The sequence below is a fragment of the Pleurodeles waltl genome, chromosome 3_1 (genome assembly GCF_031143425.1).
Source record: "Pleurodeles waltl isolate 20211129_DDA chromosome 3_1, aPleWal1.hap1.20221129, whole genome shotgun sequence".
NCBI classification, from domain to species: Eukaryota; Metazoa; Chordata; class Amphibia; order Caudata; family Salamandridae; genus Pleurodeles; species Pleurodeles waltl.
Window position 1 is genome coordinate 1,204,519,986 of NC_090440.1, and position 27,811 is coordinate 1,204,547,796.

Below are 27,811 nucleotides of genomic sequence, written 5' to 3' on the forward strand. Positions count from 1 at the left end.
TTGGCCATATTCTTCTTGCAGGCTGCCCAGACTGCACTTTGACGTTCTTCACAGGTCTAGTGATCTGGAGGGCACCTTGAGAGGGTCAGAACTCAGTTTCCCATGTTGCACTGCGGTATCTAGCAGCAGTTAGCCTTCTTAGTGCTGGGCTCTCAAGGGTGCAAGCCTGTCAGCTTTGATGGCCATGTGGCTGTAAAAGGGAGTCAGTCAACTGACTCTTGAAATCAATTCTTCTGCCTGGGACTCATGGGCAACTTGTCCACAAGTAGAGCGCCATTACCAATAAATAAGCTTTATTCAATAATTAAGTCATGAAGGTACACAAGCCAGAAATATACATTAATAAAACAAATAAAACAAGCATACCAATATAAAAATCAAAGCGGTACAATGTACAAAGGTAAGGTAAATCAAAGAATGCATAAAAGGGCTCTATTCTACTTGATTAGCACATATATACATAGGAACATAGCAACAGCCCCGTCATATGACTAAAAGTAGAAACTAACTCCTAGGTGATAAAACAGGTGCAAATTCTTGACATATTATTATGAAACAAATTAATTGCTAGCATAAAGATATGACAGTGCATCATTAATAGCAGCGATTAGTTCAAAACAGCAGCACTTAATTCACAGTACGTTTCACAATAAGTATGCAGTCCTGGTTCTCGTAATCCAGATCCACCCCAAGAACTTGGCAAATGCACATACATAAGTAAGCTTGGGGTTTGTCTGAAGGATTCTGGCTGCTACGAGTTCAAAGTAGTCTACTTATAAGTTTGGTCCATTTCTTGCGAGCAGCGACATAGCTTGAACATGCAAAAAAGACATGATCAATTGACCCAATATGAGCTTTGCATACCAGACTCAAAGGATCACTATTTGTAGCTCAGCTGATAGTGAATGATTTCAGGGGAAAAGTACCAAATCCCAATAAGGCTAAAAAAAAGACTTTCACACTTTAAATCCAAAATCTTTACAGTTAAGAATGAAGTGGCAGCCAGTTGTAGCTCTGACTGCCTAACCCTGAACTAGTAATGCTTTTTTAGCATCTGTGCAGATATGCCAATTGCCAAAAATGGATCATCCCATAGAGAACACAGGCCTATGTGTGTTAGGTACCGCTTAATTTGACAAAGCAAAGTGATTTCCTTAGATGTCTTGGCCTCCATAACATTTGTAAGAAGATACCATCTTTCTTGGCATGTTACTTCCTGAGTGCCGGGACACCATTATAAGCGTGCACTACATATATGTCAATACATACATGTAGCTTCACAATGGTAACTCCGAATATGGCCATGTGAGGTGTCTAAGATCATGGAATTGACCCCCAAATCCAAATCTGGTATTGGGGGGCCAATTCCATGCACCATGGGGGCTCCACCATGGACTCCCAGTACTGCCAAACCAGCTCTCTGAGGTTTCCACTGCAGCCCCAGCTGCTGCCACCTCATGGACAGGTTTCTGCCCTCTTGGGGATTCAGCAGCTAAATCCCAGGAAGACAGAACAATGCATTTCCTTAAGGAGAGGGTGTTACACCCTCTACCATTGGTAATAGGTGTTACAGGCATGGGAGGGGTATCCACCCAGAGCCTCTGGACATGCTTTGAAGGGCACAAACGGTGCCCTCCTTGCATAATCCAGTCTACATGGGTTCACGGACCCTCAGTTCCTGCTCTGGCACGAAACTGGACAAAGGAAAGGGCAATGACCACTCCCCTGTCCATCACCACCCCAGGGGTGGTGCCCAGCGCTCCTCTAGCGTGTCCCTGGCGTTAGCCATCTTGGATTCCAAGGTGAGGGGACCCTCTGGAGACCTCTGAGTGGCCAGTGCCAGCAGGTGATGTCAGAGACCCCTACTGATAGGTGCATATCTGGGTAGGTAGCCAATCCTCCTCTCAGGGCTTATTAGGGTCTCCCCACTGGGTGTTTCCTCAGATTAGGTTTGCAAGACTCCTCCAGGACTCCTCTGCATCCTGTGCTTCAGCTTCTGACTGTCGGATCAACTGCAGACTGATCCAGAAACCGCTGTAACTGCAACAAAGTATCCAGGAAGGCTACTGTGACCTGCAACTTCAGCTCCAGCCAGCAATTGCAACAGTTTCCAAGGTGTGCACGCTCTGAGGACTGCCTGTCTTCACCCTGCACCAGAAGAACCAAGGGAATCTCCCGTGGAGTGACGGAGTCACTTCCATGCTTCAGCAGGCACCTTTCTGCGATCACAACCGGTACTCTGGGACTCCTCTCCTGTCAACGAGCGTGATCCCTGGAACACAGGTGGTGGACTGAAGTGACCCAGACTGTCCAAAGGTCCAGCTGTCCAAATTTGGTGGAGGTAAGAGGTTGCTTCCCCGTGCTGCAACAGTACCCTTGTGTACCACGTCTTCTGCAGCTCCTTGGGCTTCTGTGCACTTCTTCCAAAAGTCTTTTGTGCAAAGCATAGCCCAGGTCCCCAGCACTCCATCCTGCGTCGCACAGCTCTCTGAGCTGTTCTTCAGCGGCATGGGATCCTCCAGTGTAGTGCTGCAACAACCGCACTTTGCATCTCCTTTGTTCCCATGTTCTGGGACTCCCGTGGGTGCTGCCTGGTCTTCTGAGGGCTCTCTGAAGTGCTGAGAGCCCCCTCTGTCTCCTCACTCTGAGTTGGGATCCCCAGGTCCCTCCTGGGCCCAGGCAGCTCCGCCTTTGACGCAAACCGCATATCTGCTTGAACCAAGGCTTGTTGGCAGAATCCAGCAACGCAAACAGCCTGCATCCAACAACTCGACGTGGGACATCTCCTGCACCAAGCAAGAACCCGCAGCTATCTTCTTTGGTGCATTTCTGTACTTTTCTTCCAACCAGAGAATCCACTTTTGCACCTTCTTCCAGGCTGGTAAGCGCTCCAGTTCTTCCTGGACTCTTCTTCAACTTCTGTACTTGGTCTCTTTTCTCCACAGGTCCTCAGGTCCAAGAATCCATTGTTGGTTGTTCGCAGTCCTGCTTGGTTCTTGCATAATTCTTCATCACGACTTGTAGCAAATCCTGAGGAAACTTTCTGTACTTTACTCCTGTTTTCCTGGGCTCTGGGGTGGGGTATTTTACTTACCTTTGGTGTTTTCTTACACTCCCAGCACACCTCTACACACTACACTTGCCTAGGGGGGAATTCAGTATTCGCATTCCACTATTTTAGTATATGGTTTATGTTGCCCCTAGGCCTATTGCAACCTATTGTGTTTTTCACTGTCTGCACTATTTTCCTATTGTGTACTTACCTGATTTTGGTTACTAGTGTACATATTGTGTATAATACTTACCTCCAGAAAGAGTACTGCCAAGATGTTTTTGGCCTAGTGTCACTAAAATAAAGTACCATATTGTCTTTTATTGTGTATAAGTACTGTGTAACTATAATGGTATTGCAGGAGCTTTGCATGTCTCCTAGTTCAGCCTTGGCTGCTCTGCTACAGCTACCGCTAGGCAGCCTAAGCTGCTAGAACACTGCCTACATTTCACTAATAAGGGATAACTGGACCTGGTATAAGGTGTAAGTACCTATGGTACCCACTACAAACCAGGCTAGCCTCCTACAACATCTCTAAGCACCAACCTATACAGTGCCAGTTCAGGCTGAGCCCCCAACCTTCTCCAGAACAGCAAGGGACAAAGGCGGTCATTCTGACCCTGGCGGTTGGTGGTGAAGCGGCGGTAAGACCGCCAACAGGCTGGCGGTCTTTTTTCATGTATTCTGACCATGGCGGTTACCGCCATGGTCAGCCGCCGCTTCACCGTTCCGACCGCCACGGCGGTAACGACCGCCGGGCTGGAGACCTGGGTCTCCAGCCCGGCGGACGTCACATACCGCCGGCGGTATTCCAACCCGCCTGACCCCAGCTTACCGCCATGGATTTCATGCGGTTGGGGACCGCCATGCAATCCATGGCGGTAAGCACTATCAGTGCCAGGGAATCCCTTCCCTGGCACTGATAGGGGTCTCCCCCACCCCCAACCCCCACCCCGACTCCCTCCCCTACCCCCTCCACCACCCCTACCACCCCCAAAAGGTTGCAGGACCCCCGTCCCCCACCCCGATCCCCAACATATATATACACACATACAGGCACGCATTCATGCACATACACACACACCCCCGCATTCATGCACGGATTCATGCACATACACACCCCCCCCGCACGCATTCACACGCCCCCTCAATATACACACACGCACACCCCCATGCACGCACACAACTCACAACACCCACCCACCCCCCTTCCTTAGCGGACGATCACCTTACCTGTTCCTGGTGATCCTCCGGGAGGGAACGGGCAGCTCCGCCGACACCGACACGCCAACAGAACACCGCCACAGCGAATCACAGGTCGTGATTCGCTGGGCGGTGTTCTGTTAGCGTGGCGGTGGAGGTGGAGCTACCTCCACTTCCCCGCCTGCCGCCAGTATGGCTGTTGGCGGCTCTTCGTCCGGAAACGGGCGGAGCGCTGCCAACAGTCAGAATGGCCCATGCGGAAGACCGCCAGCACTGGCGGTCTTCCGTACGGCGGTCCCTCGGCGGTCTATTGAAAAGACCGCCGAGGTCGGAATGACCCCCAAAGTCTTGCTTTATCAGCTATTGAATTCATGCCCATGTCAAGCAGTAATGGCACCACAGGTGTGCTACCAGGGAGACTAGCTATACCTCTCAGAAATGTGTATTCAGATTAAGTGAGAGAAGATACATTAGCAGAAGCTCACAATTCAGAGCCATAGAGCACAGAGTTTACTACATTTGTCACATAAATTTGCATAATGGGGGCAATGCGTTTTGAAAATGAAGAGCTATTTTCTTTCACTATAGGACCCAATATCTGCTTATGTTTTGCGGTTATTGCATCAACCTGAGGTTTCCATGCGAGGGTTGAAGATAGGGTGACGCCCAGATAGGTGAAAGCATCTACCCTTCTACTGTAATGGTGTGCCCGCAGCTTTAATCTACACTTAACCAGCTTGTGCCTCTTAAGAACCATAAATTTGGTCTTTGCGAAAGTGGTCTCTAGTCCACAGGCTGTGCAAAATTCTTCAAATCGTATAAGAGCTCGCTAAAGCCTGGTAGGTGTATTAGAGATCAATAAGGTGTTGTCAACAAGATGGATGTCTTAATGCCAGCCAAAGGGGGAGCGCCAGTAGCAATACCTGACAGAAAGGAGACAACATCATTAAGAAACAATGAAAATAGGATCAAAGCTAAAACACACCCTTGAAGTACCCCCTTAAGTATAGTGAATGGTTCTGTCAATTCTCCCTGGTTGCCCCATCGGACACTGGCATAGTTACCCTCATGTAATCAAATCAATGCTCTAAAAAAAAATTAGTGGCATAACCATGGTGCACAGAACCTGCCAAAGTTTGTTCGGGGGGACTAGATCGAAGAGTGATTTGAGATTGACAAAGGCAACATACAAACTGCCTCTGTCCTCCAGTATGCTAACAAAAGGCGAAAAAGCTGGTCCATGGTGCTAGTTTTCCTTCGGAGTCCAGCCTGATAGGAGGACAAAATGTGATACTCATCAACCCAACGGTTAATCCGACCAAGTAAAAGGCAGGCAACCATTTTCTGTAAACATTTATTAAACTAATTGGTCTGTAAGGGCCCGGGAGTGATTTGTCCACTTTTTTGTAAATTGGAACAACTTCAGCACTTTTTCAGGAATCAAGGATTGGAGCTCCTCTTGTATTAGCATTTGCTAGAAGGAAGATGTACCTAGACCAATTGCCCCTGTTGTGCAAAATACATTGGCTGGAATGCCATCGGGTCCTGGGCTCTACCTCTAGTTATGTCATCCATAGCAAACATAATATCAGATCGATCAAAAGTGAGTTGTGGTATGATTGAGGAGTTACCATCCAGATAATCCGGGAAAGTCCCAGGGGTTAAGTCGCTTTGATCAGTGCAGGTACTTTCCTCTACATCTTCAACCGGGATGGACGGATTAGCAGAGGAGTATAAGGCTGAGAAGTGCTTAAACCATGCAGTTGGAGCTACATGATTTTGGGGAATTTCTAAACAAACCCTGCTACCCCACTTTACTAGGTACCAAAATTTAGTGGAATCCCTGGTAGAACAAGCCAAGCTCCATTCTCGACACCTCCTTTCATCCTAGTCCCTCTTAGCATGAGCCTGAGCTGCTTTAAAGTTCTTCCTTGCTAGGCGAATCAAAGGAATATATTTGGACCTCAATGCATCTCCCAGCTGTTGACGGGAATGTATACACTCCGTGTTGAACCAGGTATTTAGTCTACCCTTTTTTCCACAGTATCAAATAGATGGGACTGTAAAGTATCTTAAAATATTCCCAAAAAGACTTTTGTGAATGTCAGTGACAACCTTCATATTTCCCACTCCTAAAAACTTTCCTTCCATTTCAACTAGATATGCCTGTAAATCAACACTAATCATATTCAGGAGGTCTGGCTTCTTGTAGGAGGCTGGCCTGCCTTATAGTGGGTACCTTGTGGTACTTACACCCTGTGCTAGGTCCAGTTATCCCTTATTAGTAGAATAGAGGTGTTTCTAGCAGCTTAGGCTGATAGAAGGTAGCTATGGCAAAGCAGCTTAGGCTGAAAAAGGAGACATGCAAAGCTCCTACTATACCACTTATATCATATAGCACAATATCATAAGAAAACACAATACACAGAGTTAGTAAAAATAAAGGTACTTTATTTTTATAACAATATGCCAAAAGTATCTCAGTGAGTACCCTCAGTTAGAAGATAAGTAATATACACAAGTTATATGTACACAAACCCAAAACAGGTAAGTAAGAGTAAGAAAAGTAATGCAAACAGTGTAGAATTACAATAGGATGCAATAGTTGAAAATAGATCTAGGGGCAAAACAAACTATATACTCCAAAAGTGGAATGCGAATCACAAATGGAGCCCAGACCTATGGGAGCTTGTAGAGGGTCGCTGGGACTGTAAGAAAACAGTCAGGGTGTCCAAGATACCCCACCAAAAGACCCTGAAAAGGAGGAGTAAAGTACACCTACTACCCCAAAAGGACACAATAGTCGTGATAGGGGGATTCTGCAAGAACAACAAACACCAGCAAAGCACTGAAGATGGATTCCTGGACCTGAGGACCTGCAAGGCAAGGGGACCAAGTCCATGAGTCGCGATAGTGTCCTGGGGGCAGGAGCCCAGGAAACCCCGGATGAAGGTGCAAGGAAGCTGCCTCAGGATGGAAGAAGCTTGGAATTCTGCAACAACAAAGAGGACTAGGAACTTCTCCTTTGGATGGAAGATGCCCCATGTCGTGCTGAAGATTGCAGAAGTGTTCCCACACAGAAATACCACAAACAAGCCTTGCTAGCTGCAAGGGTCGTGGTAGAGGTTTTTGGGTGCTGCTGGGGACCAGGAAGGACCAGGATGTCGCCCCTTGGAGAAGGAGGCAGAGGGGGCGCTCAGCAACTCAGAGAGCCCCCACAGAAGCAGGCAGCACCCGCAGAAGTACCGGAGCAGGCACTTTGATTTGTGAACGGAGCTGGCTCAGAGTCACAAAGGAGGGTCCCATGACGTCGGAGGCCAACTCAGCGGGTTGAGTACTAAAGGACGGAGTGCTGGGGACCCAGGCTAGGCTGTGCACGAAGGAAATCCTGGAAGAGTGCACAGGACCGGAGCAGCTGCAAATCACGCAGTACACAGGTTTGCAGTCTAGCGTGGGGAGGCAACGACTTACCTCAACCAAACTTGAACTGAAGGATCACTGGACTGTGGGAGTCACTTGGATAGAGTTCCTGTGTTCCAGGGACCACGCTCGTCAGGATGAGAGGGGGCCCAGAGGACCGGCGATGCAGGAGATTTCTTCTTGGCTTCCAGTGCAGGGTGAAGGCAGACGACCACCAGAGCATGCACCACCAGGAAACAGTAGAGAAAGCCGGCAGGATGAGGCGCTAAAATGTTGCTGGTAGTTGTCTTGCTACTTTGTTGCAGTTTTGTAGGCGTCCTGGAGCAGTCAGCGGTCGATCCTTGGCAGAAGTCGAAGAGGGAGATGCAGAGGAACTCTGGTGAGCTCTTGCATTCGTTATCTGAAGAATTGCCCAGAGGAGAGACCCTAAATAGTTACAAAAGGAGGTTTGGCTACCAAGAAAGGAGGTTTGGCTACCAAGAGAGGTAAGAGCCTATCAGAGGGGGTCTATGACGTCACCTGCTGGCACTGGCCACTCAGAGCAGTCCAGTGTGCCCCCAGCACCTCTTTTTCCAAGATGGCAGAGGTCTGGGACACACTGGAGGAGCTGTGGGCATCTCCCCTGGGAGGTACTGGTCAGGGGAGTGGTCACTCCCCTTTCCTTTGTCCAGTTTCGCACCAGAGCAGGGCTGGGGGATCCCTGAACCGGTGTGGACTGGCTTATGCAGAGATGGGCACCATCTGTGCCCATCAAAGCATTTCCAGAGGCTGGGGGAGGCTACTGCTCCCCAGCCCTTCACACCTATTACCAAAGGGAGAGGGTGTAACACCCTCTCTCAGAGGAAATCCTTTGTTCTGCCTTCCTGGGCCAGGGCTGTCTGGACCCCAGGAGGGCAGAATCCTGTCTGAGGGGTTGGCAGCAGCAGCAGTTGCAGTGGAAACCCCGTAAAGGTAGTTTGGCAGTACCCGGGTTCTGTGCTAGAGACCCGGGGGATCACGGAATTGTCCCCCCAATAGCAGAATGGTATTGGGGGGACAATTCCATGATCTTAGACATGTTACATGGCCATGTTCAGAGTTACCATTGTAACGCTATACATAGGTAGTGACCTAGGTATAGTGCTCGCGTGAAATGGTGTCCCCGCACTCACAAAGTTCGGGGAATTTGCCCTGAACGATGTGGGGGCACCTTGGCTAGTGCCACGGTGCCCTCACACTTAGTAACTTTGCACCTAACCTCCACTAAGTGAGGGTTAGACATATAGGTTACTTATAAGTTACTTATGTGCTGTGAAAAATGGCTGTGAAATAACGTGGACGTTATTTCACTCAGGCTTCAGTGGCAGGCCTGTGTAACAATTGTCTGAGCTCCCTATGGGTGGCAAAAGAAATGCTGCAGCCCATAGGGATCTCCTGGAACCCCAATACCCTGGGTACCTTAGTACCATATACAAGGGAATTATATGGGTGTACCAGTGTGCCAATGAGAATTGGTAAATTTAGTCACTAGCCTGTAGTGACAAATTTAGAAAGCAGAGAGAGCATAAACACTGAGGTTTTGGTTAGCAGAGCCTCAGTGATACAGTTAGGCACCACACAGGGAACACATACAGGGCACATACTATGAGCACTGGGGTCGTGCCTAGCAGGATCCCAGTGACACAGGGGCTAAAACATACATACATACAGTGAAAATGGGGGTAACCTGCCAGGCAAGATGGTACTTTCCTACACTTCTCTACTAGCTGAGACCATTTAAAGCATTGTGTATCATTTGTGGAATAGACATCTCTAGTACCAAAAACAATTTAGTGTATGTTACCCAACTTGGAGTAGAAGGACTTCAGCGTCAAGCACAAAGGGTTATTATCACTTTCTTCCCTAGTTTTAACAACCATTTTGTTAACATACTGCCATCGCTGAATTAACTAAAACCTAGCTTATGCGACTAGAGTGAAAGGAATTATCAAAGTGTTGGCTTCCTTGCTGTCAGATTTAGTTTTCTCATTGGTTGCCCTCACCTCAAATTCTAATGAGAGTGCTTTCAAATAAGGAGCGGCCTCTGTCCATCTGCGTATCGGGGTTAGCTTGAGATATGGAATTCCCCATCTCTGATCCTCTGCCTCTTCTAAGCTAGCATCATCATTAGATAGAGGCTCAAATGTGGTGTTTAAATCCCCTGCTATTAATAACTATGATTCGGCACAAAATATGCTCATAAGCTCCTCCACCTTTGATCTCCCTAGCTTAGACATTATAAATGCCAATGGGTCTTGGGGTACCTATCTCTATTCGTATGGCTACAATGTCTGAGCAATTACTGCAGAGTTGTATAATTGAAGAATTCAGGTTCAATAGGATACAGATCGGAAGGCCTCCAGATGGCCTCCCAGCAGGGCCACGTTTAGCAGTCCAAAAATTTAAATAGGCGAGTTTGAAAGCTGCTTCTAAAGACCAAGTTTATAGTAATAGGCAGATGCCAAATTGCTCTAAAAGATCATTCCAATCTGGTGAATAAACTTTGGAATTTAATCCAGCCACATTCCAAGAAATAATTGAGAATATACCTGTGTGCTGTGTGAGAATGGATGGCAAGCAAAGTGGATTTATGGCTCCAGCAAGGTGGTAAAGTGCCAAGATCAACATTTGGCAAAGGGGCAGAGTTAGTAAAGCTGGGAACCAAATGTTTGTCAAAGATTATCCTGTGAGGGATCCCATCTGATACTTGTAGTCTGATATTAGACACTGATTGTCAGTCTACCACCCTAAAGGGATATTCTTCTGTAATGTGAGATGAAGATACAATAACGTCTTTGAGGGGCTAGGGTGCCACAATCTATATTTGAAGCAAATGTTTGTATCAAACAAGGTAGATGGCCTCACATCAAATGCCACCAAGTTATCTACCATGTATCTACTGGGAAAAATCAGCTCAACTGTGTCATAAATTAATTCAGGGCATGTATTTCTAATAGCTCCCAAGATGTCCTCTCATGAGGGAGCATCAACCTCTCACTTTGTGGATCCAGTAAAATTATTTATTTTTTAGCGTGCTCTCCTCTTCCTTATGTGGTTTGTACTAGAGTTTTGGGATGTTAACCAAAAAGATTAAACATCAACGATGTCTAACGGGACTGCCCAACTAACAAAAGTAGACCCCAATTTGATCCCATATCATTACTAAGATTATGGGGAGGGGCTGTCGGGCATGTAGAATTAAATGTCCCAGGTGTGTTAATGTTACCTTCACCTCCTAATCTCTTTACAGTCTCAGATGTTTTTGGTGGAGGCCCAGAGACATTAGTAAGGGAGAAGCTATTAGGTAGAAGAGGTTTGGGGTCCCTATGACATGAACAGTTTTGATGATTATGAGTGATGTTCATTGCCCTGTTGATATACGTGGTCTTATAAAAAATTAGCTGATTTAACAAGGTGCAAAGGCATTGGACCACATTTTGTGTCCCCTCATAGTTCAGGCCCACTTCCCCGGACTTTGTGAGTGCGGGGACACCATTACACATGTGCACTACGTATGGGTCAATACCTATATGTAGCTTCACAATGGTAACTCAGAATATGGCCATGTAACATGTCTAAGATCATGGAATTGTTCCCCCATTCCAAATCTGGTATTGGGGAGCCAATTCCATGCATCCTTGGGCTCCACCATGGACCCCCAATACTCCTGAACCAGCTCTATGAGGCTTGCACTGCAGCCTCAGCTGCTGTCACCTCACATACAGGGTTCTGTCCTCCTAGGCACTGGGCAGCCCAGTCCCAGGAAGGCAGAACAAAGCATTTCCTCTGGGAGCAGGGTGTTAAACCCTCTCCCTTTGGAAATAGGTGTTACAGGCTGGGGAGGGGTAGCCTCCCCCAGCCTCTGGAAATGCTCTGAAGGGCACAGATGGTGGCCTCCTTGCATAAACCACTCTATACCGGTTCAGGGACCCCTTCTCCACTGCTCTGGCGGGAAACTGGGCGAAGGAAAGGGTAGTGACCACTCCACTGTCCATCACCACCCCAGGGGTGGTGCCCAGAGCTTCTCCAGTGTGTCCCAGACTTCAGTCATCTTGCTTTGCAAGGTATGGGGGCACTCTGGAGGGCTCTGAGTGGCCACTGCCAGCAGGTGATGTCAGAGACCCCTCCTGCTAGGTCCATACCTGATAAGGTAGCCAATCCCCCTCTCGGGGCTACTTAGGGTCTCTCCTTTGGGTTCTCTTCAGATTCTGCTTGCAGCCTGCTCCAAGAAATGCTGTAACTGCAAAAAAGTGTCTACAAGAGACACTTTTCTTCAGCAACCTCAGCTCCAAGTCAGCAACTGCAACAGTTTCCACGGTGTGCATGCTCTGGGGACTCACTGTCTTCATCCTGCACCAGAAGGACTGAAGAAATCTCCCGTAGAGGGACAGAGTCACTCCTCTGCTCCAAGCAGACACCTTCCAAGGCGACGACCGGTATCCTGGGACTTCTCTCACAGCGAAGAGCGTGCCCCTAAGGACACAGAGGGTGAACATCGTCGACATAGACTGTCCTGAGATCCTGCTGACGCAATTTGCCGGAGGAAAGACCTTGCCTTCCCCGAGAACGACGGTACCCCTGTGTTTTGTGTTTTCTTCACCTCCTGAGGCCTCTGTTGTAGGAGGCTGGACTGGCTTGTAGTGAGTACCAAGGGGTACTTGCACCTTGCACCAGGCCCAGTTGTCCCTTATTAGTGTATAGGGTGTCTAGCAGCTTAGGCTTGCAGAGCAGCTTAGGCTGAACTAGGAGACGTGTGAAGCTACTACAGTACCACCTAGTGTCATATGCACAATATCATAAGAAAACACAATACACAGTTATACTAAAAATAAAGGTACTTTATTTTTATGACAATATGCCAAAGTATCTTAGAGTGTACCCTCAGTGAGAGTATAGGAAATATACACAAGATATATATACACAATAGCAAAAATATGCAGTATAGTCTTAGAAAACAGTGCAAACAATGTATAGTTACAATAGGATGCAATGGGGAAACATAGGGATAGGGGCAACACAAACCATATACTCCAAAAGTGGAATGCGAACCACGAATGGACCCCAAACCTATGTGACCTTGTAGAGGGTCGCTGGGACTATTAGAAAATACTGAGAGTTAGAAAAATAACCCTCCCCAAGACCCTGAAAAGTGAGTGCAAAGTGCACTAAAGTTCCCCTAAGGACAAAGAAGTCGTGTTAGAGGAATAATGCAGGAAAGACACAAACCAACAATGCAACAACTGTGGATTTCCAATCTAGGGTACCTGTGGAACAAGGGGACCAAGTCCAAAAGTCACAAGCAAGTCGGAGATGGGCAAATGCCCACGAAATGCCAGCTGCGGGTGCAAAGAAGCTTCTACTGGTCAGAAGAAGCTGAGGTTTCTGCAGGAACGAAAAGGGCTAGAGACTTCCCCTTTGGTGGACGGATCCTTCTCGCCTTGGAGAGTCGTACAGAAGTATTTTCCTGCCGAAAGGACGCCAACAAGCCTTGCTAGTCGCAAATCGTGCGTTTGGCGTTTTTGGACGCTGCTGGGGCCCAAGAGGGACCAGGAGGTCGCAAATTGGACCTGAAGAGAGAGGGGACGTCGAGCAAGACAAAGAGCCCTCACTGAAGCAGGTAGCACCCGGAAAAGTGCCAGAAACAGGCACTACAAGGATGCGTGAAATGGTGCTTGCCGAAGTTGCACAAAGGAGTCCCACGTCGCCGGAGACCAACTTAGAAAGTCGTGCAATGCAGGTTAGAGTGCCGTGGACCCAGGCTTGGCTGTGCAGAAAGGATTTCCGCCGGAAGTGCACAGGGGCCGGAGTAGCTGCAAAAGTCGCTGTTCCCAGCAATGCAGCCCAGCGAGGTGAGGCAAGGACTTACCTCCACCAAACTTGGACTGAAGAGTCACTGGACTGTGGGGGTCACTTGGACAGAGTCGCTGGATTCGAGGGACCTCGCTCGTCGTGCTGAGAGGAGACCCAAGGGACCGGTAATGCAGCTTTTTGGTGCCTGCGGTTGCAGGGGGAAGATTCCGTCGACCCACGGGAGATTTCTTCGGAGCTTCTGGTGCAGAGAGGAGGCAGACTACCCCCACAGCATGCACAAGCAGGAAAACAGTCGAGAAGGCGGCAGGATCAGCGTTACAGAGTTGCAGTAGTCGTCTTTGCTACTATGTTGCAGGTTTGCAGGCTTCCAGCGCGGTCAGCAGTCGATTCCTTTTCAGAAGGTGAAGAGAGAGATGCAGAGGAACTCGGATGAGCTCTTGCATTCGTTATCTAAAGTTTCCCCAGAGACAGAGACCCTAAATAGCCAGAAAAGAGGGTTTGGCTACTTAGGAGAGAGGATAGGCTACTAACACCTGAAGGAGCCTATCAGAAGGAGTCTCTGACGTCACCTGGTGGCACTGGCCACTCAGAGCAGTCCAGTGTGCCAGCAGCACCTCTGTTTCCAAGATGGCAGAGGTCTGGAGCACACTGGAGGAGCTCTGGACACCTCCCAGGGGAGGTGCAGGTCAGGGGAGTGGTCACTCCCCTTTCCTTTGTCCAGTTTCACGCCAGAGCAGGGCTAAGGGGTCCCCTGAACCGGTGTAGACTAGCTTATGCAGAATTGGGCACCTCTGTGCCCAACAAAGCATTTCCAGAGGTTGGGGGAGGCTACTCCTCCCTTGCCTTCACACCATTTTCCAAAGGGAGAGGGTGTCACACCCTCTCTCAGAGGAAGTTCTTTGTTCTGCCATCCTGGGCCAGGCCTGGCTGGACCCCAGGAGGGCAGATGCCTGTCTGAGGGGTTGGCAGCAGCAGCAGCTGCAGTGAAACCCCAGGAAGGGCAGTTTGGCAGTACCAGGGTCTGTGCTACAGACCACTGGGATCATGGGATTGTGCCAACTATGCCAGGATGGCATAGAGGGGGCAATTCCATGATCATAGACATGTTACATGGCCATATTCGGAGTTACCATTGTGAAGCTACATATAGGTAGTGACCTATATGTAGTGCACGCGTGTAATGGTGTCCCCGCACTCACAAAGTTCAGGGAATTGGCTCTGAACAATGTGGGGGCACCTTGGCTAGTGCCAGGGTGCCCTCACACTAAGTAACTTTGCACCTAACCTTTACCAGGTAAAGGTTAGACATATAGGTGACTTATAAGTTACTTAAGTGCAGTGTAAAATGGCTGTGAAATAACGTGGACGTTATTTCACTCAGGCTGCAGTGGCAGGCCTGTGTAAGAATTGTCAGAGCTCCCTATGGGTGGCAAAAGAAATGCTGCAGCCCATAGGGATCTCCTGGAACCCCAATACCCTGGGTACCTCAGTACCATATACTAGGGAATTATAAGGGTGTTCCAGAAAGCAAATGTAAATTGGTAAAATTGGTCACTAGCCTGTTAGTGACAATTTGAAAGAAATGAGAGAGCATAACCACTGAGGTTCTGGTTAGCAGAGCCTCAGTGAGACAGTTAGGCACCACACAGGGAACACATACATATAGGCCACAAACTTATGAGCACTGGGGTCCTGACTAGCAGGGTCCCAGTGACACATAACAAACATACTGAAAACATAGGGTTTTCACTATGAGCACTGGGTCCTGGCTGGCAGGATCCCAGTGAGACAGTGAAAACACCCTGACATACACTCACAAACAGGCCTAAAGTGGGGGTAACAAGGCTAGAAAGAGGCTACTTTCTCACATCTGTGCACTCTTTCCAAAATTCCTTCATGCACAGCCTGGTCCAGTGTAGGAAAGTACCATCTTGCCTGGCATGTTACCCCCATTTTTACTTGTGTGTATGTTTGTTTTAGCCTGTGTCACTGGGATCCTGCTAGCCAGGACCCCAGTACTCATAACTTGTGCCCTGTACTGTATGTGTTCCCTGTGTGGTGCCTAACTGTATCACTGAGGCTCTGCTATCCATAACCTCAGTGTTTATGCTCACTCTGCTTTTAAAATTGTCACTGCAGGCTAGTGACTAATTTTAATAAATTCTGATTGGCACACTGGAACACCCTTACAATTCCCTAGTACATGGTACCTAGGTACCCAGGGTATGGGGGTTCCAGGAGATCCCTATGGGTTGCAGCATTTCTTTTTCCACCCATAGAGAGCTCAGACAATTCTTACACAGGACTGCAACTGCAGCCTGAGTGAAATAACGTCCACGTTATTTCACAGCCATTTTACACTGCACTTAAGTAACTTATAAGTCACCTATGTGTCTAACCCTCACTTAGTGAAGGTTAGGTGCAAAGTTACTAAGTGTGAGTGCACCCTGGCACTAGCCAAGGTGCCCCCACGGTGTTCAGGGCAATGTCCCCGGACTTTGTGAGTGCGGGGACACCATTATACACGTGAACTACATATAGGTCAAAACCTATGTGTAGCTTCACAATGGTAACTCCGAACATGGCCATGTAACATGTCTAAGATCATGATATCGTCCCCCCAAGCCAAAGCTGGTACTAGGGTGCCAATCCCATGCATCCCCGGGGTTCCAGCCTGGACCCCGGGTACTGCCAAACTAACTCTCTGTCTAAGGTTTCTGTCCTCCTGGGGTCTGGCCAGCTCAGTCCCAGGAAGGCAGAAAAAAGGATTTCCTCTGAGAGAGGGTGTTACACCCTCTCCCTTTGGAAATAGGTGTTAAGGGCTGGGGAGGAGTAGCCTCCCCCAGCCTCTGGAAATGCTTTGAAGGACACAGATGGTGCCCTCCTTGCATAAGCCAGTCTACACCGGTTCAGGGAGCCCCCAGCCCCTGCTCTGGCACCAAACTGGACAAAGGAAAGGAGAGTGCCACTCCCTTGTTCATCACCACCCCAGGGGTGGTGCCCAGAGCTCCTCCAGAGTGTCCCAGACCTCTGCCATCTTGAATGCAGAGGTGTGAGGGCCCAATGGAGACATCTGAGTGGCCAGTGCCAGCAGGTGACATCAGAGACCCCTCCTGATAGGCTCTTACCTGGTTAGGTAGCCAATCCTCCTCTGAGGGCTATTTAGGGTCTCTCCTGTAGGTTTCTCTTCAGATAATGAATGCAAGAGCTCACCAGAGTTCCTCTGCACTTCCCTCTTCGACTTCTGCCAAGGATCGTCCGCTGACTGCTCCAGGACGCCTGCATAACTGCAACAAAGTAGCAAGAAGACTACCAGCAACATTCAAGCACCTCATCCTGCCGGCTTTCTCGACTGTTTCCTGGCGGTGCATGCTCTGAGGGCTGTCTGCCTTCACCCTGCACTGGAAGCCAAGAAGAAATCTCCTGTGGGTCGACGGAATCTTCCCCCTGCTAACGCAGGCACCAAACTTCTGCATCTCCGGTCCTCTGGGTCCCCTCACATCCTGACGAGCGTGGTCCCTGGAACACAGGTGCTGGGTCCAAGTGTCTTCCACAGTCCGGTGGCCCTTCTGTCCAAATTTGGTGGAGGAAAGTGCCTCCCCATGCCAGACAGTAATCCTATGTACTGCATGAACTGCAGCTGCTCGGGCTTCTGTGCACACTTTTGCAAGACTTCCTTCGTGCACAGCCTAGCCCAGGTCCCAAGCACTCCGTCATGCATTGCCCAACTCGCTGAGTTGGACTCCGATGTCGTGGGACCATCCTTTGTGACTCTGAGTCGACCGCTGCCCTCAGATCTTCTGAGCACCTGTTCAGGTGCTTCTGCGGGTGCTGCCTGCTTTTGCGTGGGCTCTCTGTGTTGCTGAGCACCCCCTCTGTCTCCTCCTCCAAGGGGCAACCTCCTGGTCCTTCTTGGGCCATAGCAGTCCCCAAAATACTCAACAGCGACTCTTGCAGCTAGCAAGGCTTGTTTGCGGTCTTTCTGCGTGGAAACAACTCTGCATCCTCCAGCACGCTTGGCACATCTTCTGACCAAAGGAGAACTTCCTGGCACCTTCCGTTGTTGCAGAATCTTCAGCTTCTTCCACCCGGAGGCAGCCCTTTTGCACCTTCATCCGGGGTTCAGTGGGCTCCTGCACCCCCTGGACACTTGCGTGACTCTTGGACTTGGTCCCCTTCCTTTACAGGTCCTCAGGTCCAGGAATCCGTCTTCAGTGTTTTGCAGTCAGTTGTCCTTGCAGAATCCCCAATCTCGACTTTACTGTCTTTCTGGGGTAATAGGGTCACCTTACTCCTACGTTCAGGGTCTTGGGGAGGGGTATCTTGGACACCCTTGGTGTTTTCTTACACTCCCAGCGACCCTCTACCCACTACACTAGGCCTGGGGTCGATTCGTGGTTCGCATTCCACTTTTGGAGTATATGGTTTGTGTTGTCCCTAGGCCTATTTCTTCTTATTGCATTCTATTGTGTTCTACATTGTTTGCACTACTTTTCGAACTGTTACTTACCTGATTTTGGTTTGTGTGGATATATTTTGTGTATATTACTTACCTCCTAAGGGAGTATATCCTCTGAGATACTTTTGGCATATTGTCACTAAAATAAAGTACCTTTATTTTGAGTAACTCTGAGTATTGTGTTTTCTTATGATATAGTGCTATATGATATAAGTGGTATAGTAGGAGCTTTGAATGTCTCCTAGTTCAACCTAAGCTGCTCTGCTATCGCTACCTCTATCAGCCTAAGCTGCTAGAACACCTCTAATCTACTAATAAGGGATAACTGGACCTGGCACAAGGTGTAAAAACCACAAGGTACACACTATAAGCCAAGCCAGCCTCCCACATTGGTGGCAGCGGTGGGATGAGTACTTGTAACTGCTTTACCACTTTGTCATTGGTGATTTTCATGAGAAAAACATATACCAAATATTTCAATATGTACACATTGAACCAAAACAGTTTACTGTCCTGCTCTAAAACTTTCTACAAAGTTTCTGAAAAGATGTGAAAACTATTAAAAGGTTTCAAAAAGTTTGAAAAAGTTTATTTTTCTCTGTTCTTTCAAAAGTTCTAAAACTTTTTCTCTCTCTGTCTTAAACCTTTTCTATCATGTCTGCAGTAGAGCTCACTCCCAAAAGTGTTCAAGCCACCTATGAGAGTTTAAGCTTTACAAGTTTGATGGGTCTCTGCATAGAAAGAGGTTTAAGCATTGGTAAAAATCCTACCAAAGACTTTCTCTTTAACCTTCTCCTAGAAAGTGACCAGAACCAGTCTGGCCCATCCCAGGAACAGGAGGTAGTAGGGTAGGGTGCCCAGTAAGACTCAGAGGAGTTCCCTGAAGAGACTGGGGAGGGTTCTTCCAAAGACCTGCCACCTAGCAGGCCACCTAGTGACAGTGGTAGTGGGAGAGGGTCACACATTAGTAGGGTACCTTTCACTCCTAGAGGCCAGGTTACTAGAGTCCAGCCAGTTAGAGACAGGTCTCTCTCTGCCAATTCCCACATTTCTTCTGTATCTAAACATTCCCAAACCTCCCACCCTGAGGATAACTTAATGGAAAGGTGTAGGAGGCTGGACTGGCTTGTAGTGAGTACCAAGGGGTACTTGCACCTTGCACCAGGCCCAGTTATCCCTTATTAGTGTTTAGGGTGTCTAGCAGCTTAGGCTGATAGATAATGGTAGCTTAGCAGAGCAGCTCAGGCTGAACTAGGAGACGTGTGAAGCTACTACAGTACCACCTAGTGTCATATGCACAATATCATAAGAAAACACAATACACAGTTATACTAAAAATAAAGGTACTTTATTTTTATGACAATATGCCAAAGTATCTTAGAGTGTACCCTCAGTGAGAGGATAGGAAATATACACAAGATATATATACACAATAGCAAAAATATGCAGTATAGTCTTAGAAAACAGTGCAAACAATGTATAGTTACAATAGGATGCAATGGGGAAACATAGGGATAGGGGCAACACAAACCATATACTCCAGAAGTGGAATGCGAACCACGAATGGACCCCAAACCTATGTGACCTTGTAGAGGGTCGCTGGGACTATTAGAAAATAGTGAGAGTTAGCAAAATAACCCTCCCCAAGACCCTGAAAAGTGAGTGCAAAGTGCACCAAAGTTCCCCTAAGGACAAAATAGTCGTGTTAGAGGGAGAATGCAAGGAAAACACAAATCAGCAATGCAACAACGATGGATTCCTGACTGAGGGTACCTGTGGAACAAGGGGACCAAGTCCAAAAGTCACAAGCAGCTCGGAGATGGGCAGATGCCCAAGAAATGCCAGCGGTTGGTGCAAAGAAGCTCCTACTAGGCTGAAGAACTGTGAATACTGCAGGAACGACAAGGGCTAGAGACTTCCCCTTTGGAGGATGGATCCCCCACGCCTTGAAGAGTCGTGCAGAAGTGTTTTCCCGCCGGATGGACGCCAACAAGCCTTGCTACACGCAAATCGTGCGTTTGGCGTTTTTGGACGCTGCTGGGGCCCAGGAGGGACCAGGAGGTCGCAAATTGGACCTGCAGAGAGAGGAGACGTCGAGCAAGACAAAGAGCCCTCACTGAAGCAGGTAGCACCCGGAGAAGTGCCAGAAACAGGCACTACGAGGATGCGTGAAACGGTGCTCGCCGAAGTTGCACAAAGGAGTCCCACGTCGCCGGAGACCAACTTAGAAAGTCGTGCAATGCAGGTTAGAGTGCCGTGGACCCAGGCTTGGCTGTGCACGAAGGATTTCCGCCGGAAGTGCACAGGGGCCGGAGTAGCTTGCAAAGTCGCGGTTCCCAGCAATGCAGCCCAGCGAGGTGAGGCAAGGACTTACCTCCACCAAACTTGGGCTGAAGAGTCACTGGACTGTGGGAGTCACTTGGACGGTGTCGCTGGATTCGAGGGACCTCGCTCGTCGTGCTGAGAGGAGACCCAAGGGACCGGTAATGCAGCTTTTTGGTGCCTGCGGTTGCAGGGGGAAGATTCCGTCGACCCACGGGAGATTTCTTCGGAGCTTCTGGTGCAGAGAGGAGGCAGACTACCCCCACAGCATGCACAAGTAGGAAAACAGTCGAGAAGGCGGCAGGATCAGCGTTACAGAGTTGCAGTAGTCGTCTTTGCTACTATGTTGCAGGTTTGCAGGCTTCCAGCGCGGTCAGCGGTCGATTCCTTATCAGAAGGTGAAGAGGGAGATGCAGAGGAACTCGGCTGAGCTCATGCATTCGTTATCTAAAGTTTCCCCAGAGACAGAGACCCTAAATAGCCAGAAAAGAGGGTTTGGCTACCTAGGAGAGAGGAAAGGCTACTAACACCTGAAGGAGCCTATCACAAGGAGTCTCTGACGTCACCTGGTGGCACTGGCCACTCAGAGCAGTCCAGTGTGCCAGCAGCACCTCTGTTTCCAAGACTGGAAACTGGAGCACACTGGAGGAGCTCTGGGCACCTCCCAGGGGAGGTGCAGGTCAGGGGAGTGGTCACTCCCCTTTCCTTTGTCCAGTTTCGCGCCAGAGCAGGGGCTAAGGGGTCCCTGAACCGGTGTAGACTGGCTTATGCAGAATTGGGCACATCTGTGCCCAACAAAGCATTTCCAGGGGCTGGGGGAGGCTACTCCTCCCCTGCCTTCACACCATTTTCCAAAGGGAGAGGGTGTCACACCCTCTCTCAGAGGAAGTTCTTTGTTCTGCCATCCTGGGCCAGGCCTGGCTGGACCCCAGGAGGGCAGCTGCCTGTCTGAGGGGTTGGCAGCAGCAGCAGCTGCAGAGAAACCCCAGGAAGGGCAGTCTGGCAGTACCAGGGTCTGTGCTACAGACCACTGGGATCATGGAATTGTACCAACAATGCCAGGATGGCATAGAGGGGGCAATTCCATGATCATAGACATGTTACATGGCCATATTCGGAGTTACCATGGTGAAGCTACATATAGGTAGTGACCTATATGTAGTGCACGCGTGTAATGGTGTCCCCGCACTCACAAAGTTCAGTGAATTGGCTCTGAACAATGTGGGGGCACCTTGGCTAGTGCCAGGGTGCCCTCACACTAAGTAACTTTGCACCTAACCTTTACCAGGTAAAGGTTAGACATATAGGTGACTTATAAGTTACTTAAGTGCAGTGTAAAATGGCTGTGAAATAACGTGGACGTTATTTCACTCAGGCTGCAGTGGCAGGCCTGTGTAAGAATTGTCAGAGCTCCCTATGGGTGGCAAAAGAAATGCTGCAGCCCATAGGGATCTCCTGGAACCCCAATACCCTGGGTACCTCAGTACCATATACTAGGGAATTATAAGGGTGTTCTAGTAAGCCAATGTAAATTGGTAAAAATGGTCACTAGCCTGTCAGTGACAATTTGGAAAGAAATGAGAGAGCATAACCACTGAGGTTCTGATTAGCAGAGCCTCAGTGAGACAGTTAGTCACTACACAGGTAACACATTCAGGCACACTTATGAGCACTGGGGCCCTGGGTTACCAGGGTCCCAGTGACACATACAACTAAAACAACATATATACAGTGAAAGATGGGGGTAACATGCCAGGCAAGATGGTACTTTCCTACACAACCCCCCCCCAAACGAAGGACAATAAGACTAGCCATTACCTGATGAGTCTTCATTGTCTAAGTGGAAATATCTGGAGAGTCCATCTGCATTGGAGTGGCTACTCCCAGGTCTATGTTCCACTGTATAGTCCATTCCCTGTAGGGATATGGACCACCTCAACAATTTAGGATTTTCACCTTTCATTTGTTTTAGCCAAAGTAGAGGTTTGTGGTCTGTCTGAACAATGAAGTGAGTGCCAAACAGGTATGGCCTCAACTTCTTCAGAGCCCAGACCACAGCAAAGGCCTCCCTCTCAATGGCAGACCAACGCTTTTCTCTAGGGGTCAACCTTCTACTAATAAAAGCAACAGGTTGATCCTGGCCCTCAGAATTAAGTTGTGATAGGACTGCCCCTACTCCTAATTCAGATGCATCAGTTTGGACATAGAATTTTTTTGAGTAACAAGGGCTTTTCAGGACAGGTGCAGAGCACATGGCCTGCTTCAGCTCCTCAAAAGCTTTCTGACAGTTTGCTGTCCATAATACCTTTTTAGGCATTTTCTTCGATGTGAGGTCATTAAGAGGGGCTGCAATGGAGCCATAGTTCTTAATGAACCTCCTGTAATACCCAGTGAGGCCTAGGAAGGCTCTCACCTGAGTCTGAGTGGTAGGGGGAACCCAATCAATAATAGTTTGGATTTTCCCCTGAAGTGGTGCAATCTGTTCCCCACCAACAAGGTGTCCCAGATAAACCACCTTACCCTGCCCTATCTGGCACTTTGAAGCCTTGATAGTGAGGCCTGCCTTTTGCAGGGCCTCCAAAACTTTCCATAGGTGGACCAGGTGATCATCCCAGCTGGAGCTAAATACAGCTATATCATCCAAATATGCTGCACTGAAAGCTTCCAGCCCTTGCAGGACTGTGTTCACCAACCTCTGAAAAGTGGCAGGTGCATTTTTCAAACCAAAAGGCATTACAGTAAACTGGTAATGTCCTCCAATGGTAGAAAATGCAGTGTTAGATTTAGCATCTTCTGACAATTTGATCTGCCAATACCCTGCAGTCAAATCAAAAGTGCTTAGATACTTGGCAGATGCCAGTGTATCTATGAGCTCATCTGCCCTGGGTATAGGGTGAGCATCAGTTTTGGTTACCAAGTTGAGACCTCTATAGTCGACACAAAACCTCATTTCCTTCTTTCCATCTTTAGAATTGGGTTTTGGTACCAGTACCACAGGAGAAGCCCATGGACTGTCAGAGTGCTCAACCACTCCTAGTTCCAACATTTTCTGAACTTCTTGCTTTATGCAGTCCCTGACATGGTCAGGCTGCCTATAGATCTTACTTTTGACAGGTAAACTGTCTCCAGTATCTATAGTGTGCTCACACCAAGAAGTGGTGCCTGGCACAATGGAGAAGAGTTCTGAAAATTGTCCTAGGAGATTTATGCAATTATCTTTCTGCTCAGCAGTAAGACAATGAGCCAAAACTACACCTTCCACAAGAGCATCTTGTTCTGTGGAAGAGAAGAGATCAGGTAGAGGATCACTGTCTTCTTCCTGTCCCTCATCTGTTGCCATGAGCAGGGTGAGATCAGCCCTGTCATAGTAGGGTTTCAGGCGGTTGACATGGAGCACCCTAAGGGGACTCCTGGCAGTGCCTAAGTCAACCAAGTAGGTGACTTCACCCTTCTTTTCAACAATTGTGTGGGGTCCACTCCATTTATCTTGGAGTGCTCTTGGGGCCACAGGCTCCAAGACCCACACTTTCTGCCCTGGTTGGTACTGAACCAAAACAGCCTTCTGATCATGCCATTGCTTCTGGAGCTCTTGGCTGGCCTGAAGGTTTTTACTGGCCTTTTTCATGTACTCAGCCATCCTTGATCTGAGGCCAAGTACATAATCCCCAATATCCTGCTTAGGAGCTTTTAAAGGTTGTTCCCAACCCTCCTTTACAAGTGTGAGTGGACCCCTAACAGGGTGTCCAAAAAAAAGTTCAAAGGGGCTGAAGCCCACTCCTTTCTGGGGTACCTCCCTGTAGGCAAAAAGGAGGCATGGTAGAAGGATATCCCATCTCCTGCGGAGTTTTTCAGGGAGTCCCATAATCATGCCTTTGAGAGTTTTATTAAATCTCTCCACCAGTCCATTTGTTTGTGGATGATAGGGTGTTGTGAACTTGTAAGTTACACCACACTCCTTCCACATGGCCTTTAAGTATGCAGACATGAAATTGCTTCCTCTGTCTGATACTACTTCCTTTGGGAAGCCCACCCTGGAAAATATTCCCAGGAGGGCCTTTGCCACTGCAGGAGCTGTAGTGGTCCTTAAAGGAATAGCTTCAGGATATCTTGTGGCATGGTCCACTACCACCAAGATAAACCTATTGCCTGAAGCAGTAGGAGGGTCAAGGGGGCCAACTATGTCAACCCCTACCCTTTCAAAGGGAACCCCAACCACAGGCAGTGGGATAAGGGGTGCCTTTGGAGTGCCACCTGTCTTGCCACTGGCTTGACAGGTTTCACAGGACTTACAAAATTCTTTTGTGTCCTCAGACATCCTAGGCCAATGAAACAATGGTACCAATCTGTCCCAAGTTTTCATTTGACCCAGGTGCCCAGCTAAGGGAATGTCATGTGCCAGTGTTAGGAGGAACTTTCTGTACTCCTGAGGAATCACTAATCTCCTGGCTGCTCCAGGTTTAGGATCCCTATGCTCAGTGTACAAGAGGTTGTCCTCCCAGTAAACTCTGTTTGAGTCACTGACATCCCCATTAGCCTGTTTGACAGCTTGCTGTCTGAGACCCTCTAATGTGGGACAGGTTTGCTGTGCCACACTCAGCTCCTCTCTGGCAGGCCCCCCTTCACCCAAAAGCTCAGCAGTGTCTGCTTCCAGCTCCTCTGGTGTAGGTTCTGCACAGGGAGGGAATTCTTCTTCCTCAGAAGTAGAATCCACTGTAGAGGGAGGGATAGTAGGAAGTGGTTTGCTTCTACTAGCCCTAGCTTTAGGGAGCACTTGGTCCATTGTTCCAGGATCCAAGCTTCCCTGTCCTTTTTGCTTTTTGGCCTGAGCCCTTGTCAAAGCAAAAATATGCCCTGGGATGCCCAGCATTGCTGCATGGGCCTCCAACTCCACATCTGACCAAGCTGATGTCTCCAAATCATTCCCTAATAGACAGTCTACAGGTAAATCTGAAGCTACCACAACTTTCTTTGGACCAGATACCCCCCCCCCAGTTGAGATTTACAACAGCCATGGGGTGGCTTTGTGTTATGTTGTGAGCATCGGTTACTTGGTACTGGTGTCCAAGTATGTGTTGTTCAGGGTGCACCAGTTTCTCAATCACCATTGTGACACTGGCACCTGTGTCCCTGTAGGCCTGGACCTCAACACCATTTATTAGGGTTAGTTGCTTGTACTTCTCCAAGTTATGGGGGCAAGCAACGAAAGTGGCTAAGTCAATAGCCCCTTCAGAGACTAAAGTAGCCTCTGTGGTCTCCCTAATCAAACCAACCCCAACTAAATTACCAAAAGTGAGCCCAGCTACTCCCTTGGATTGGCTATTAGTAGGTTTGCTCCCACCACCACTGCTATTAGTAGGGACACTAGGTGTAGCAGTAGGGGTTGTAGTGGTAGGAGCTGTGGTGCCTTTCTTTGGACAACTGGGATCTGTTGTCCAATGGCCTTTTATTTTACATAAATAGCACCATGGTTTATTTTCCTTGTTCTGATTAAAGGAGGATTTGGGCCCACCACCCCCACCAGAGTGTTTTTGTGGGCCTGATGAAGACTCATTTTTAGATTTGTCCCCACCCTTGTCAGAAGACTTACCATCCTTCTTTTTGTTGCCATCTTTGTCACCCCCTGTATGAACTTTTCTGTTCACTCTTGTTATGACCCATTTGTCTGCCTTCTTTCCCAATTCTTGGGGAGAGGTCAGATCAGAGTCCACCAAGTACTGGTGCAACAAATCAGACACACAATTATTAAGAATATGCTCTCTCAGGATCAAGTTATACAGGCTGTCATAATCAGTAACTTTACTGCCATGTAACCACCCCTCCAAGGCCTTCACTGCCTGGTCAATGAAATCAACCCAGTCTTGTGAAGACTCCTTTTTGGTATCTCTGAACTTTATCCTGTACTCTTCAGTGGTTAAGCCATAACCATCCAGGAGTGCATTTTTCAGAACTTGGAAATTGTTAGCATCATTTTCTTTTACAGTAAGGAGCCTATCCCTACCTTTTCCAGTAAATGATAGCCATAGGATAGCAGCCCACTGCTTTTGAGGGACATCCTGTACAGCACAGGCCCTCTCAAGTGCAGCAAACCTGTGTGGTGCCTAACTGTCTCACTGAGGCTCTGCTAACCAGAACCTCAGTGGTTATGCTCTCTCATTACTTTCAAATTGTCACTAACAGGCTAGTGACCATTTTTACCAATTTACATTGGCTTACTGGAACACCCTTATAATTCCCTAGTATATGGTACTGAGGTACCCAGGGTATTGGGGTTCCAGGAGATCCCTATGGGCTGCAGCATTTCTTTTGCCACCCATAGGGAGCTCTGACAATTCTTACACAGGCCTGCCACTGCAGCCTGAGTGAAATAACGTCCACGTTATTTCACAGCCATTTTACACTGCACTTAAGTAACTTATAAGTCACCTATATGTCTAACCTTTACCTGGTAAAGGTTAGGTGCAACGTTACTTAGTGTGAGGGCACCCTGGCACTAGCCAAGGTGCCCCCACATTGTTCAGAGCCTATTCCCTGAACTTTGTGAGTGCGGGGACACCATTACACGCGTGCACTGCATATAGGTCACAACCTATATGTAGCTTCACCATGGTAACTCCGAATATGGCCATGTAACATGTCTATGATCATGGAATTGCCCCCTCTATGCCATCCTGGCATTGTTGGTACAATTCCATGATCCCAGTGGTCTGTAGCACAGACCCTGGTACTGCCAGACTGCCCTTCCTGGGGTTTCACTGCAGCTGCTGCTGCTGCCAACCCCTCAGACAGGCAGCTGCCCTCCTGGGGTCCAGCCAGGCCTGGCCCAGGATGGCAGAACAAAGAACTTCCTCTGAGAGAGGGTGTGACACCCTCTCCCTTTGGAAAATGGTGTGAAGGCAGGGGAGGAGTAGCCTCCCCCAGCCTCTGGAAATGCTTTGTTGGGCACAGATGTGCCCAATTCTGCATAAGCCAGTCTACACCGGTTCAGGGACCCCTTAGCCCCTGCTCTGGCGCGAAACTGGACAAAGGAAAGGGGAGTGACCACTCCCCTGACCTGCACCTCCCCTGGGAGGTGTCCAGAGCTCCTCCAGTGTGCTCCAGACCTCTGCCATCTTGGAAACAGAGGTGCTGCTGGCACACTGGACTGCTCTGAGTGGCCAGTGCCACCAGGTGACGTCAGAGACTCCTTGTGATAGGCTCCTTCAGGTGTTAGTAGCCTCTCCTCTCTCCTAGGTAGCCAAACCCTCTTTTCTGGCTATTTAGGGTCTCTGTCTCTGGGGAAACTTTAGATAACGAATGCATGAGCTCAGCCGAGTTCCTCTGCATCTCCCTCTTCACCTTCTGATAAGGAAACGACCGCTGACCGCGCTGGAAGCCTGCAAACCTGCAACATAGTAGCAAAGACGACTACTGCAACTCTGTAACGCTGATCCTGCCGCCTTCTCGACTGTTTTCCTGCTTGTGCATGCTGTGGGGGTAGCCTGCCTCCTCTCTGCACCAGAAGCTCCGAAGAAATCTCCTGTGGGTCG